This window comes from Ochotona curzoniae, unplaced genomic scaffold (genome assembly GCF_017591425.1).
Source record: "Ochotona curzoniae isolate NIBS_2020 unplaced genomic scaffold, NIBS_Ocur_1.0 scaffold_3835, whole genome shotgun sequence".
Classification (NCBI taxonomy): Eukaryota; Metazoa; Chordata; class Mammalia; order Lagomorpha; family Ochotonidae; genus Ochotona; species Ochotona curzoniae.
Window position 1 is genome coordinate 11,499,039 of NW_024467114.1, and position 16,237 is coordinate 11,515,275.

General features: G+C 41.1%; 1 long non-coding RNA gene across 1 annotated transcript in view; it reads right to left on the reverse strand.

Moving 5' to 3' along the window:
• The window catches only part of LOC121145866, an 82,543-nt gene that overhangs the window by 46,255 nt on the left and 20,051 nt on the right, over positions 1-16,237 (reverse strand). Inside the window, exon 2 of the long non-coding RNA XR_005882093.1 lies at positions 16,088-16,219. This is a non-coding gene — a long non-coding RNA (uncharacterized LOC121145866). The remainder of the gene's footprint in view (positions 1-16,087; positions 16,220-16,237) is intronic.

Below are 16,237 nucleotides of genomic sequence, written 5' to 3' on the forward strand. Positions count from 1 at the left end.
ATTTCAATTTTTGCACCAAAATAAACTTATCTTTCCATCCCATGAGGTTCCTGCATGTGTATTGTGAGTGGAACCTGCAAACTCCATGGCAGGTGAGAAAGAGGCAGAGATGCGAGCTGAGGCTGCAGGACACACGAAGCCTTCACTGAACATGTGTTCTTTATTGAGACAGTAATCACTGTGGAACTGAGACAGCAGCCAGAGAAGACACCCACTCACACAGCCAGAATATTCCAGCTAGGCCAGGCAGCCAGATGCCTTGTAGAGTTGAGCTTTTTCATTTTTTTTTTCTCTCTCTGACACTAATTTTTCCTTGACTGATGATCTTGAAGTCATCTAAGAAACTATCCACAGAACCAATCGTTTTAAACTGCTTAAGCTAAAGATAGTTGCTGATGTATAAATGGGGGGTTAAGGCTTTGCTTATGCTTTGATTTGTCTGCAAAGACTCCTGGGAATGCATAAGTGTCGTGGTCAGTTTTGTCCCTTGCCATTTGTAATCTCAAGGGGAAAAAGCACTGTTGTCACATTTAAAGAGCAGCATATGATTTTCTAGTAATTACATCTTATATATTTACTATTCAAAAAAATGCAGGTGTGGGCTTTTGAACAGTGGCCAATGACAATGTGGCAGCCGCTCCTAAGTGAGTCATGTTTCACTGTCGGTTTTTATAACTGTTTTTACTACTAATTTGGTCTGTGATGCAGTGTGCAATTAGTTCTATTATGGAAGCAGCTGTCTTCAGCTTTACAGTGGCACTTTCCCCTCTGGCTTGCGCAGAGCTTGTTGTGGTTCTGCTGATGTGATGATAGGAGTTGTAAAGTGGCACCTAGACGAGCCACAGTGGCCCTGGATCTTCCTTACTCACAGCATTCTTGCTTACTCACTGCCACTGGAGAGCTGTTTCTCACAGCTCAAAAAGGTCACACACAAGTCGCCTGTTGCAAGACACATCCTTTGGTTTGGTGACCAGGCCACCTATACCCTGAGCAACGCTGTACATAAACATATTTGGGGCCTGGTGTTGTGGCACAGCAGGCTAATCTATAAATGGTTTAAGTTGTACAATTTTGTCATAAAACTATTGTCGTGATGGTCAGTGGCCTCTGTTTGCAGAACACAAGGTTGTTCAAAACTGGACTTACTTGGATTCATACTTAGGTTCCTAGCAGGTCAAAAAATATGGATCTTAAATACTCTAATATATCTCTTAGAATAAGTCCAGAAAGATATGGAACATTTGAAAAATGGGGGTGATGCAATGTCAGGATGCACTTGAACCGCAGAATGATGGACTTGTGACTGCTTATGAAGGACTATGCTATTGTGGCAGTGTGGGGGGCGGGGAGGGAATTTGTGGAGGGGGAAGGGAAACTTCAGAGCGTATGAAATTGTATCATGAAACTGAAATAAAATTTAAAAAAGAAAAATGGGAGTGAGAAAGGATAGTGAGGTAATGCTTGTATTTCATTACAAATGTTTATATGATGGTTATTTTATAAATTCCAAAACTCTGCTTTAAAATGTTGGCCAAAAAAAAAAAAAGTATGCCATCAGCAAGATGATTTTACTCCCTTACCCCAACCCCACCACTCAAATCCACCTGGTAATGATTCACAGGTAAGAATACTGCTGGGAATGTCCCAGAGCTCAGGAGCAGGCTTTAGATGCCTTCCTAGGCTATACACCTGTGAAAAGCGACAGAGTTGGAAGCATGGCACTCCTTGAACGTGTTGTCTCCCCAAAGCCAACACAGTGCCACACACAGAATCCTGCTGGACTCACAGTTTTTTTATTGACTTGGATGAGGATCAGAAGACCTTCCAATTTTCTACCACTGTGAGGCCATTCACAAGAAGCACTCACCATCTTGTACCATGAGAAACACCAAGAACACTGATATGACTGGACCATGTGGAGTCAGGAAAAATAAAAGCACAGGTGATGCTCACAGAAGAAGCAGGTAGATCTCAGCTGTTCTGAACTCTGGCCAATGGAGAAACCAGCCAATAACATCATGCTGCAAGAAACTATGAATCTTCCAGGCTCAAATCCACAACCAGCTTCCCCACACTGCCAGGACGCCTTCCTCAAGTCTTTCCCAGGTCAGAGGCAATTACAGGGCTGCAGAGGGAACACATGGCTCTTCCCATCCTAGCAGGAAGAAAAGCCAACTAAGTTCCAGGGATCTTACTAAGTCTTCCTCAGACCAGGAAACAACTGCAGGTCAGCAATTACTCATGGAGTGAGTATCCAGCCCTTTTCACCCCCAGGTGCTAAGCAGCGATGGCACCAAACCTCAACCCCCTACTGAAGCCTACCCTAGGCCAGCAGGCAAGTCCATGCATTTCTGTGAAACCCAGGCTCTGGCCCTGCTTCACCAGGCCACAGAACACAACCACCAATAAGGTCTTAGAGCACAGGAAGTGCTCCATCTCATGTAGAGAACATGCCACCAAGGTTGTCTGTCTGCCCACCCAAATCCCCAGACTAATCCAAATAGTGGAGATCTACTGTCACCAAATATCCAAATGATGGAGATCTACTGTCACCAAAGAATCAGAAGAGGAGGCCATCTTCACAAATAGACAGGTGTCAACATAATGACGTGAGGATTATGACCATCCAGACACAAGCAGAGCCAGGAGAAGAAGAAAGAATGAGAAGTGGTAGTGAAGATCACTTTTAGTCAACCCTGTTAGAAGTTCTGTGCCCCTCCTAGATGCTGTTTCCTAATTATTTCTCTAGATTAGGGAAAATTTCCTTGATTATTTCATTAAATATATCTTTGAACTCAGCTTCTTTCTGCGCCTCCTGGGACTCTCATAACTGCTATATTTGGCTTTTTAATAATGTCTCTTAATTCTTGGATAGTTTTTTTGGCCTGATTCAGCCCTGCTTCCAGCTTTTTGTTTGTTTCCCCATTGTGACAAGAAATATCTTCCAATTCTGAGATTCTTTCTTATGCCTCCTTCATCCTATTATATTGCATCCGTCATTCCCAATAACTTGGCTTGACTTTGTTTCAGTGTTGCTATTTCCTGTGTGACATAGTCCTCAAATTCCTTGAACTCCTGTATGTGCTTCTCATTGTTGATAAGAAGCTTTATAATGAGTTTTCAGAATTCTGTACTTCTCCCCCTATTTTATCAATGTATTTCTCAGTAAACTCTGAGGTTGGCAAAGGCTTTTGCTCCTTTGCAGGAGAGTCTTCAGTAATATTCATTGTGCCTCTGTCTCTTCTTTTGCTCTGGGTCACTGTACTTCTGGTAATCAGATTTTTCTCCTTAAGGCAGGTTTTTAAGCTGTGTCACCCAAAGTCTACAATTCTATTTTATTTATTGCAGTTGGTACACAGTTCTTTGCAGTCACATATGCCACTCCTTCCAGTGAATGGCAATCAGTGCAAGGCACTGAGCTCAGTGGATTCACTCCCAGCTCAGCACATGTACAGTTCACTGTTTTCCCTGCAGTCTCAAACCTTTGCCACACTGTACAAAATGGCACCTGATGTGCCACTAGTGGAGTTCTTGATCTGCTGGTTGTTAGGTCTGGGGGCTACCTGGGGGCTACTGATTTTGAGCGGAACCTATAGGATGCCACATTGTTGCAATTCACTGAGCCAGAAATGAGTTTGCTCCCAGTTTAGTGCATGCATAGTCATGTCCCATAGCCTTTGCCTTCCTGCACAAAATGGCGTCTGATTCAACTCTGTGGGGTGTCTGGTCTGTGAAATTCACTTTGTTCCTGTACCTCCTGTGTGGCATCTGCTGTTCTGTCTCTTCTCCTGGTCAGATCAAACAAACAAGCAGGCTGGGTTCACCTCCTGAGCCTCCAGTGAACTCCCCTTCCCACCTGGTTGCTGGTGGAGTTCTGGCTGCCTGTACAGTTCAGATTGCCACTGACTGAATGCCACTGGGATATCTGGTCACTGCAAAACCACACTGTTGTTTCTGCTGCATTCCCGTGTCCACACATGTTCAGGTACCCCTCTGCCGCCAACCTGTCCTCTCCTATTTCCTCTACTCCTCGTTGCCTCCAACCCACTCACCCTGCTCGCTGTTCACTCAGCTTGGTTCCCTACTTTGTTCATCCCAGGGTGAAACCCCAGTGCTTTCAGATTCCCTCAGAACTGACATGGTTGGTAACCATGCTTGGACCCCAGCATGTGTGCCATCCATTCATTGCGTCTGGCAGCGAAGCTACTAGGAATCAAAGACTAATGTCTCAATCATGTAGTAGCCATGGGTGTGCATAAGCTGTTCTTCAAGGGATCCTCCTATAGGAGAAGCACCATTGGCTGGCAGCCCAAGCTGCCACCCTGGTGAGGCCAAACAAGAGAGATCAAAATCTGAACTGCCAATATCCTGCATATGTAAACAGAAACCCACGTGAGCTATAAATTCAACGTAAGTCCAATAAAAACTTCACAATTTTTCCTGACACTTCATAAGCTTAAACTAAATATATAACTGCCTTTCAACTCAAGTTTTACTTTGTTATGCTCGCTTTAACAAGTTCTGCTATAGAGGTTTTTACTAGTCTCATAAAATGAATGGAGTACATTTCCTCTCAGTATTTAAGATAGTTTAAATAAAACAGAGGTTGCTTAAAATCTGGAGGTTTTGTTATAGTATCTGTTTCGGCTGAATGTCTCGCCTTGGATGGAGGAAAGTTGGCAATAGACCATACCTACAATACCAACAAAAAGAAACTTTCTTGAAGTTAGTTTTTGTTTCATTTTGTCAATTTTGATGATTTAAATCATTTTTAAAATTGTCCCCCATTATATCAAAGTGCTCATCTTACAGCTGATGTTTATCTCATGATTTACAAGATCAGGCTAGAACAAGGACAAATCCCGAGCCTTTACCTCCCATGCAGTATGAGGATGTGAACCATGAAGAATCAACGTGATGGAACAAGCAGATTTTTAGTTGGCCAAGTTCTCCAAAACAAAAACTCTTCTCGCCATCCTTGCATGAGCCATGCCATACAACCATGTTGTGGGCACTGCAGACATTCTTGTTAAAAGGAAGAGCCACACTCAATTCTTTCCTTGTCCTCCATCCTTGTGGGCTGGAATGTGGATATGATGGCTGGAGCCTCTAGCTGGCATTGCTCGGTGACCATGGAAGAGTACCACAGAGCAATGAGAAGGTACAGAGCAACCAGCTTGGTGAGGTCATTGTGGACCAGAGCCACAGCCTATCTCTGAAGTATACTATGAAAGAGAAAGTCTTACATTTGTTCCTTAGCTCCTGCTTTGGGGTGGTTAAGGTGCTTGCTAACTTAAGCATTGCTCCAGTGTCTGGATGGATACACATGTATTATAAAGAGATGAAAGGAAAAATCCTAGTTTATATGGTGATTCTGTGTCATCCTTATTCATGCTTCCATTTTCAACATTTACCAACCCATGTTGCATTTCAGCTTTGAACAGAATCATGTGTATTGACTAAAATACAAGTGAAAAAAGTAAGATTAGTAGTAATCTCTCTAGATAATTCAGGTGTGGCATGTATTTTTACAGATAAAGACAGATTACGCCAGATTAAAAACTACCCTTTCTCCCTACATATGCAGTTTGATCCTGACCATGGCAAGAGATTTTTACTTGGTGGCCTTAGGAATTCCATCAAACCTGTTGTCCTAGAATGTCAGAGAGAGAGAGAAAGAGAAAGAGAGAGAGAGAGGGAGAGAAAGAAGAAAATCAACCCTTTCTACTCAAAAACATATTTGATTTTCAGGAATGTCATTTCATACACTGAAGACAAAAGTCCCCAGAGTAAGAGAGTAAGCCAATACTTTTGGCTTTTGGTGGGGAAAGTGAATAGACAAGATGACAAGAGTCAGGTGCTTTGTACTCTAAAACTTGGTAACCTTTCCTTGAAGGTTGAAAGATTGGAAGGTGTGTGCCCCGTAAGCTATAATGGCCTTGAGGAAGCCATTATAGTCTAAAGGTCAAAGCTCTGTGAGGCACAATTTTAGTAAGTGGATTCTGTGATTTTAAAAAAGGAGGAGGAGGGCGGAGGAAGGGAAGGAGAAGAAGAAAGGAAGAATAAACAGAAGAAAAAAACATATTTTGGTTCAATTCCCCCAGAGATGCTCTACAGCATTCAAGAGAAAAATCCTAGGGTTCCTTAACTCACTGCACCCCAGTAAGGCGTCGATATATTTTTACTTTCAGTGTAGGATTTGCAATTTAATAGTCTAATGCTTGAGTAACAATTACACACACTCTCGTGCATAGTGCTAATTTTTCCAATGAGGAAACGTCTTTCAAACAGACTTTTAAAGATGCTTGTTAAAAATGAATGTGTTACAAGCTGCTCCCTGTTTCCACAAGAAACATAAAAAATACACACACATGATCTGAAGACAATAAAAATGTCAACTTCCCAGCAAATGTTCCCATCGATCCAGTGCAAGTGGTAGAACATATACACAATATCTCTTTAATGTTGAATTTGTTGATCAAAAAGTTGAGCACAATTTAATGTCATCAACATACCTATGCATTTTTAAGATTTTATTTTTATTGGAAAGTTAGATTTATAGAGAGATGGAGAGACAGAGAAAGATTTTCTGTCTGCTGGTTCACTCCCCAGTGGTTCTGATGGCTGCAGCTGAGCCCATTCAAAGCCAGGAACCAGGAGCTTCCTCTGGGTCTCCCATGTGGGGGCAGGGTCCCAAGGCATTGGGCCATTTTTGACTGCCTTCCCAGTCCATAAACAGGGAGCTGCATGGGAAATGGAGCAGTTGGGATATGAACTGGTGCCCATATGGGATCCTGGCAGATGCAAGGCAAGGATTTAGCCACTATGCTACTGCACCAGGCCCATACCAATGCACTTTCATTTAATTCCTATTTCCCTAGATTTGATTTAAAAATAGACTGTGTGATATTTCATTCATACATTTTTCTGATTTCAATTTATATTTTGAAATAATTATATTATTGTGTAAAAGTGATCTGCAGATAGTTAAAAATTTAAACATAGACTACCATGTGTAGTGCAAAGTGCAGGGTCATCTGCTGTTCCCTCACAGCAAGCCCTCACAGTTAGGGACATTTGGCAAGTGCACCAAGGGATGAGAGAACGCCTTCTTTTCTCTGTTCCCCCCTCTTGACTGCTAGCCTACCATGCTGGGCCTAGACCATGAATTTCAAATGTGTCCCTCCTAACAGGCCACATTAGCCTAAGGTATGGGTACCATGTTGACACTTTGTTTGTTCTATTGTGCTCTGTTTTTCTGTATCAGTAGAAAGTTGTTTTAATTAGTGTACCACATTTTAATACCTTATAGAACTAACTTCACCTGATAAATTATGTTTTTAAATTATTCCACAAATCACCTGCTCATTCCATTTGGATAACTAGCAGTCAAAGTCCTCGCCTTGAACGCACCAGGACCCCATACGGGCAGTGGTTCTAATCCCGGCAGCCCTGCTTCCCATCCAGCTCCCTGCTTGCGGCCTGGGAAAGCAGACGAGGACGGCCCAAAGCCTTGGGACCCTGTGTTCACATGGGATAACTGGAAGAGGTTCCAGGCTCCTAGCTTCAGATTAGTTCAGCCCTGGCCATTGCAGCCACTTGGGGAATGAATCATCGGATGGATGATCTTCCTCTCTGTCTCTCCTCCTCTCTGCATATCTGAATTTGCAATAAAAATAAATAAATCTATAAAAAAAAGAAATTCATGGTCTAAATGGGGGTTTTACTCAATAACTAATGATGAACAATTAATTGTTCAGTCTTTCTGAAAATAATAAATTAATTATTAGGTTATTGCTTTTCTTTTTGAAAGGATCAATTTGGGCATTTGAAGGGTGGAATTACAGAGGGAGAAGTAAATTTTCAGTTTGCTGTTTGACTCACCAAATGGCCACAAGCATCAGTGGTTTGACCAGGTTGGAGCCAGGAGTCAGGCTACTGCTCAATAGTCTGTGTTGATTTCATTTTGTTTTTGCATATGCAGCTCCCATCTCATAATTTTAAAGGGTTTTTAAAATGGTTTCCAGTGTTTATAATTCTATATTTACACTTATTTCTATCTTTAAGGCACATTCTGTTGATTCCTCACTATAAAGGATAAACTGAAGACATTTCTACTTCTAGTCTCTTTCTTCAGTCCCAGCATTTAATTTTTTTGGCTATATTACTGCCCTTTGTCCTTGTAGCACTTTTCTTTTTAGGTAATAGGGCAAAAAAGCTATGATTTTGAAAAAAAAAAAAAAGCATTTCTTGCAGTGCAGCGTGTTAAGCTGCCTCTGGTGATGCTGGCACCTCCATATTGTGGCACCAATTCAAGTCCTGGCTGCTCCATCTCTCCACCCTGAGTACATCTGGGAAAGCAGTGGGTTAGGGTCAAACACATGGGCCCTGCTCCATGCGTGGGAAAAGTGGGTGAAGTTCAAGGATCCTGATGTCAGCCTGGCCAAGCCCTGGCCAATGTATTCATCTGGGGAGTGAGCAAGTGCTGCATACAAGTTCTTGCTTTTTCCCTCTCTGATTCTGAAATAAATAAATCTTTTTTTTTAAATTCATATCCTTCCTAATACAGAACGATTACAAAAATCTGGGCATAATATGGAAACTTCAGGTGAATATCTGAACTGGCAATATAATGGTTTCGAATTGTGCAAACTCACAGCCCCAAAGCGACCCAGTACCGTCATCGGCAGCTGCCTTGGCAGCATCCAGCACTTGTTGGGGCTCTTTCTCCTTAGGCGACTTACTGACCAAGGACAAGCCTTCTCAAGAGGAATGGTTGGATCAGACTGCTACATGAATCTAGAATCCCCAAAAATGATTTTTGTGTGTGTGGTGAAAAGGTAAAGAATTTATAATTAACCATATTATAAAGTTGACTATACTTAATTAATAATGCATTAATCAGATTTTTAAAAGCAGCCAGCAGAGGGAAATAGGAAACAGATGTTAAACTGTCTTAGACTTTGTTCTCGGTAGAAGGGCTTGGGAAAATACTTCCCTGAGAATTCCAAACCACAAGCAAGCCTTTACATAGGATTTCAAAGAATTCAATAACCTTGCAAAACCCAGAGCTAAGAATTTAATTCCAACGGTTTCTAACTAGGTAGTGCTCCCTAGGTGACTGGTAAAAGCAGGAAATAAATCGTATCTAAAGGAAAACTTTAAACTTGAGCTTCAAAAATGCCCACAGCAAAAAATTCCAAGGAATGTGAATTCAGAATTGCAAGGGAAAAAATGTATTTAGTGAGGAAATCAAACATCGTAAGAAAAATCAATAGAATAACAACCAAAAGTCACAACCATAAGCATTCAATATATTAGGATCCACTAAGCCTATACCGCCAGAAATTAACACAGAGAGTATGAAAAATAGGCTAGCTGAACATATTTAGAGAAAGTAGAGACTCATTGTTACTAAGAAACAAAGACTATGAGAGAGAAGCAGGCAAAACAGAAATGTGCCAGAGAACACTTACAGATCAAATTAGATGAGACTCTAACAGCTGACTGACTAGCAGAAAGCCAACCTGGACACAAGCAGAGCAGGAAGCCTAACAAAACCCTCACCAGATTTTCTGAAGGGACAAAACACTTAGGAAAAGTCACTACCCAGAATTATAACAATGAAAAAAATAAATTAACAGCCTCAACAAAACAAGACACTTAAATAAAACTTCTGATTGTTGAAAAGAAAGTGAAATTCTGAAAAGGGACTAGACAAGAACAATAAAAGAAAAGGCAAACAGATAATTTACCAAGAATGACAATTGGATTGAGGCCATCAGAAGCTGAGATGGGATGGGGATTTTACATCAGCACGTTAAGCTTTGGCTCAGGGCACCGGCATCGGGGAGTGCCTAGTTTGAGTACTAACTCCTCCCAGCTTGTGATTCAGCTTCCTGCTGTTGTGCCTGGGAGGCAGTGGATGCACGTTAACATACTGGGATTTCTGCCCCCAACATGGGAGACCTGGAAAACATTCCTGGCTCGTGGCTTTGGTATGATCCAGCATAGGCTTTGTGGGTATTTGGGGAGTGAATAAAATAAATACATGGGAACTTCTCTCGCTGCCTTCTCTCGTCTTTCTTCCCTGCACTGTTATACTTTCAAATAAATAAACCTTTAGAAAGAAAGAAAATGGAGTATCTTTAAACATTATTAATAGTGAATCTAGAGTTTCATAGCCCATGAAACATCTCCCAGTGTGAAATGAACACATATCTAACAAATGGCAAGACCTTTCTTCTAAAGGAAATTTGTAAGAGAATTTCAAGGTAAAACAAAAAAAAATTCTCAAAGATTGAGATGGAAGAGAGAATGCTAAAAAAAGATCTTTGCAAATATGCAGGTAAAGCAGTGTTAACAGTAATAATGTCTTGACGGTTGGACGAAACATAGGTTTAGTTTTGTCTTTGAAAGCATCCTGGGGGACTGCTCTATCTTGCTGAAGACGCCCTCCTAGCAAAGGCTGGCATAAGGAATTAATGCTAGGTAGGGTATGAGGCCAGCCTGTTGGCACAAGCATACATGCCCACACAGCCTCTCGACTTCAACAGAAGTTTTTCTCCACTCACTACATAGAACTCATCTTATAAATAAAATTACTGGTTATGGATGGCATTGACTTATGCAGACATCTAATAAGTTCAACAAGTTGCTGAGCTAGGAAATGTCATGATTATGCCTTCTAACACACGAGAGCCATGGACATACCAAAACTCTGAGAACTGTTCTCTTAAGTCCTGACATCTTTGTATTAAAGACCAGAGCGGACACAGCAAAGAACACAGTGCAAAACCAGTCATATATCAACATCGAATTTTTGCTTCCCTAACTACCATGATAAGATTCTAAGTTTCTCTTTTTAAACAAGTCATTATGATGCCATCATGAGATCATTTCTAACCCAGTGGTGCCAGTCATTACTACCATTTGAATTACAGTTATGCCTTTCAGCTGTGGCTTAGTAATCATATTAAGTCTGAATGTCTTGCAAAAGCAATTTATTCATGTCACCACTTACTGCTGTAAGCTTGTTTATGGCTTTTTAAATGGGATCTGTTTTACCATTTGGTTCTTTCTTCAGCACATTTTCCTTTTGTAAAACACGTACATTTCCGCCAATGCAATCATAAATGATGACAGAGGGAAAGAAATGACTTAGAATGTAAAGTTGCTTCCCAAAGTATTTACGTATGATGGCCACATTTACAAAGAGCACAGGGAAAGCACACTGCGAAGGAGATGAGGTCGCCAGAGCCCTTGACAAGTGCTCAAGTCTGCAGCCAGACCCTCGAGCCACTGCACTCGGGGCTTACATCCACCTCTGCTAATCAATGTGTAGGTGTAATAGAATTAATATTTATATTTCTCTGAATTATTTTCATGATTTTAAAAAAACCTGATGCTTCTTGTAAAATAAAACTCAATTTCCCGTCACTAGGACAGGAACCTCTTTTCTCAGCTTTTCTAATAAGTCTTGTTTTAAAACTAAAAAAAACCCCAAAACCTCAGTAAACATGCCCATAACTTGATTGCGGAAGTGAAACTACACATGTGGGGAAACCACCTAGCACTGTCCTCACCCTGTCCCAGTCTCAGTGTCCCGGACTTGACACTGAACGCACAGTTACTAAAGACTCAGACACAGAATCTACAAAGGAAAACTGGAGCTAGGCAGAAAGGACTTTATTATCTCTGTAATTTCTTACGAAGCTACATTTCTCAAAAGTTTTTTTTTTTCTTCGAAACGTATTTATTTGAAATGCAAAGGAACAGGGAGAGACAACAAGCTTCTGCCCTCTGACTCACTCCTTAACAGTCCTGCAACAGCAATGGCTGGCCCAGTCTCAAATCAGGAACCCAGAACTCATGTGGCTCTCCCACGTGGGTGGGCCGCCACCTGCCATCTGCCAGGGAGCATCAATCAGCAAGAGCTGAGACAAGAGAGTAGAGCAGCCAGGGCTCTAACGGGCATTCCAAGCAGCACCTGAATACAAAGTTGATTCAAAATCCATTCCCTCACCTTCCAATTTTAAAAGGTTGAAAATATGGATTTTCCTTTGGTTTTAGGGAAAATGTAGTGCGAGCATGACTTACTGCTCTCTTAAGAGGGCTCACTACCTCCTGCAGATCTTTCCTGCCAATGCCAACTGCCAAGGGTTGGAGGACTTCTTCCTTCCTGAGCTCAGGCACAATTGCCAAGACTACAGGTGTCTCAGCAAGGCAGGTACTGTGCTCTCAGTAGTGGAGTGACATCAGGGAATAGGATACACAACTCAGCCCATTTATGCTGCCTGTTTATCCTTGCCACAGTCAAATGTCACAGCTGTTTCTGCTCATCCAACCGCTGAGCCTTTTAAGTCATGTGATATCACACACTCCCCCTGGTAAGGGTGCATACACTTGTATTTGTCCATAGGTCCAGGTACCACATTGCCTTGGTCAGAGGGGCAGTGTTTAATCTCTATTCTCCACTTGCATATGAAGTCACAAAGCGGTCTCAGCACTGGATTCTTAAATACCAAGTTTCTTTTCTTAATTTTCCATGTACTGGGTGTTAGATGCTTTACAAAGAGATTTCATCCGATTTCCCCACCTCCTCCCACGCACACCCTTTCACACAGTCTGTAAACCAGGACCTGTGGTCACTAGCGCTTTCTTCGTGGACAGAAGGAGACACATGAAGGCACATGAAGGGGTCTCAAAAGGTTCCTGGAAAATGGGTTTTACACTAAAATAAACTGAACTCCTATTTAAAGTTTGGCACTTTATGTAGTTACAGGCATCTACCAGAGGTCCTGAAATGTACCCAAGAGGGAACTAATACGCAGATACCTATCTGCATGGATATTGACTTACACCTCAGTCCTTGCCCAATCTGACATCTCAACCAGACATTAAACCAAAATTTACCATTCAAGATGAAATGCTGCAGACAGATAAAACGATGACTGAGAAAACATTTATATCAGCGGGTCCTTCATTTCTACTGTCATGTTATAAGCCTGTTGTTCACTCCTTAGTATTGCAACAAACACATCTCATTGCCTTCCATTCATCAAACCACTTAGAAAGAAAGGAACTTTATTGGGGAATTTTGAATTGTGAAATTAAGTTTCACATGGGTACTGTTCTAATAAAAGTACCAACAGTGTCTTTTCTAAGTTCTGCTTAAGAGTAAGAAATAAAATACATATATAAATATATAAAATATATATTATACTTTATATAAATATATATTATATAAATACATACAAATATATTATATGTGATATATTAAATATAAAGAGAAACTCCATGAAACATTTCAACTATAAAGTTGGCATTAGTTCAGTTAATTACTTTATTTGGAAGGCCGAGGATGGAGAGACAGATCACATACACACACACACACACACACACACACACACACACACGCTGGTTCATTCTCCAGCTGGAATTGCGACAGCTGGAATTGGGTCATGCCACAGCCTGGAACCAGGAAGGAACTCAGTCCAGGTCCTCTACATGGCAGGGATTCCGGTACCTGAGTGAGTCATCAACTGCTGCTTCATATAATATACATTATCGGGAAGAGCAACTGGGATCAGAACAAGAACTCAAACCTAGGCGTTCCAACTTGGACGGCTATTGGTGTCCCAAGTTGAGCTTTAATCACTGCACTGAACACCCACTGCAGAATTCTAACAGCAATAAAAATAATTCATAGTACTTTTCTTAGAATTAATATTTAATAAAAGAAACAGAAGTAACAGTAATTTAGAATTGCTTTATAGTACAAAATTTGTAATGAAAGAAATTATGAGAAAGCACATCAAATGAATTTCATGACTATTTTTCTTGTAATGATGAACTAGGATAGTAAAAATTAGAACATTCTCTTGTGTAATAACAACTTTGATAATCAATTATCCTTAGTATACTTTTCTTGGACTCTGGACATTGTCTCAGTTACTTAATTCCTAACATTTTGCTTATGATAGTCCAAGTTAGAGCGAAATCCCATTTTCCTTGAACTAATTTTATCTTTAAAAACTTATTATCTCAAAGGCAGAGACACACACACACACACACACACACACACACACACACAGATCATCTATACAATGCTGCAACACTCAGGGCTGAACCAGCTGACACCAGGAGTCAGGAACTCCATCTGGGTCCCTAAAGGGACCCAAGGCCTTGAACCATTTTCTGCAACCTACCAAGTGCATTGTCAGGGAGCTGAATTGGAAGTGGAGCACCCGGGGCTCAGGCCAGCTGCCTGTTACAAGGTGCTGGGGTCGGGCGAGTGCTAATGGAACAATTGTACCACAATGCTGGCACTGAGCCAGACTAATCAGGCCCCTACCTCCCCATTTTCTGTTCTCAGTGTTACCAGTTCTGATTATTTGAGTAATGAAAGCATTTTAGAGGGTCATGCACAAAAATAACCAACGCTAATTCAGACAGAAAACAAAGGAGGTTTTATATTTATACACGCAGAGAAAATTTGTATTTTACATGGATGCAAATCAGAAAACCCCTAGTCATGTTAGTATTTTTTTTAGCAACAATCTTATTTTTACCTATTATTTAAATTAGTCCTTTCACGTTTTTCCAACACCAAACTTGAAATATAATTCATTCCTTTGTTTCTCAATAAAATGTTACCCATAGAAACTCACAGATATAAATCTATTCTGGCTTTATTCATCACTACGGTTGCCAGATAAAATACAGGGTGTCTAGCTAAATTTGAGTTTCAGATAAACAAGATTTTTTTGGGTATAATTATTTCCCAAATGTTGCATGGGACATTCTTACACTAACAAATAATTCCTTGTTTATCTGAATTTCAGTTAGGCATGTTGTATTTTCACTTAGAAAAGCTGGCAATCTTACTTAACTCCTTTGTTGCACCTGTATCTACTGCTCACAGGGAGCTCCACAACATAGCATTCATTTCTGTTACACAGGAAAACTTGACAGACTGTGCAGTCAAAAACATAATAACATATTCTAGGGTCCAAAGTCACAGGTTTTATAACCAGCTTGAGCAAGAGAATCAAATTCTAGAAAACAAAAAGGCATTGCTTCAAACAATCAGGCTCTGGTATGAAGTGATTTATAAAAGTTTAGCACCTTCCCTCCAATTTAAATCAAGAGAGCCTGAGAAAGCTAGCACATCATTTGGCAAGAGCTAAGGCAATTACTGGGGGGGGGGGGAGCGGTGAAATTGAGCATGCAGCCTTGTCATCTTGTCATTCCCAGGGCAGGTAGGTAGAACCTGCCTTTGAGGCTTCTGTTGGGACCCTTTTGTGAGTGTGCTTTGGGGAAAGAAGAGAGGTCGGAGGCAAGTCACAATGGGACAAGTGGATTGTCGTCCCCCAGATGAGTTTATATCAGCCCTGACTGCAAAGTTAACAGCTTACTTGATGAAATAATGCAAAGTCAGTATCAGGACCGAGATTTAAAAGATAGAAAGCATGTTATTTATTTGGAGACATGATCAAGGCTTTAAAAAATGAAGTGTAATGTACTTGGCAATTTAATTGTTTAACTGCTTGTCAGGTATTCTTGCTAAGTTGACAATTTCTCCCTTTTGTTTTTCATGGCTTCTGGTCTTAATTTTTCTTTGAGGCAGGTTTGCAAAATTAAATTGTTTGTAGGACTGCAGCATTTATTTTGCTTGATTTCCTGTTTGATCACTTGTTAACCTGAACGGCAAATAAGCCTGCAACATCCCCTGCAAAGTTTCCGTGCACTTCATGATAAAAGACTCTTGGTGAACTTCTGAGATGTTCAAAGTAATGAACTGTCAACCACCAGAACGGCAAGCTAACTCGCAACCTCAGACAAATAGAAGAGAAAGTTAGCACTTCTGTCTCACTGAGCACACTTTCCTTGAATTAATACAGCCATTATATATTCCCAAGGAGAATCAAGTGACAGGCTCCACCAAGATTGCCTTCACTGGAGTGCTGAATGGGGTTACGCAGTCAGAAGAAAACCCTAAACCTTCACCCCACAGAAATCCCCTGGATGGGCTCTTCCCAGCAATCCCCACACTGGGGTCAGTTGGGGCTCCTAGTTTACTTACCTTCTGCAAAAGCTGGGCTTCTCCGGAGTCTAGGGGCTATTTCTCTTTTCCTGCAAACCCATCCTAATTCAGATCCTTGCTTGTCTGAAACAGCAGGCGAGCCACCTCCAGGTGACTGCTAAAGGCTTTCCCCTGCAGGATAACGGGCAT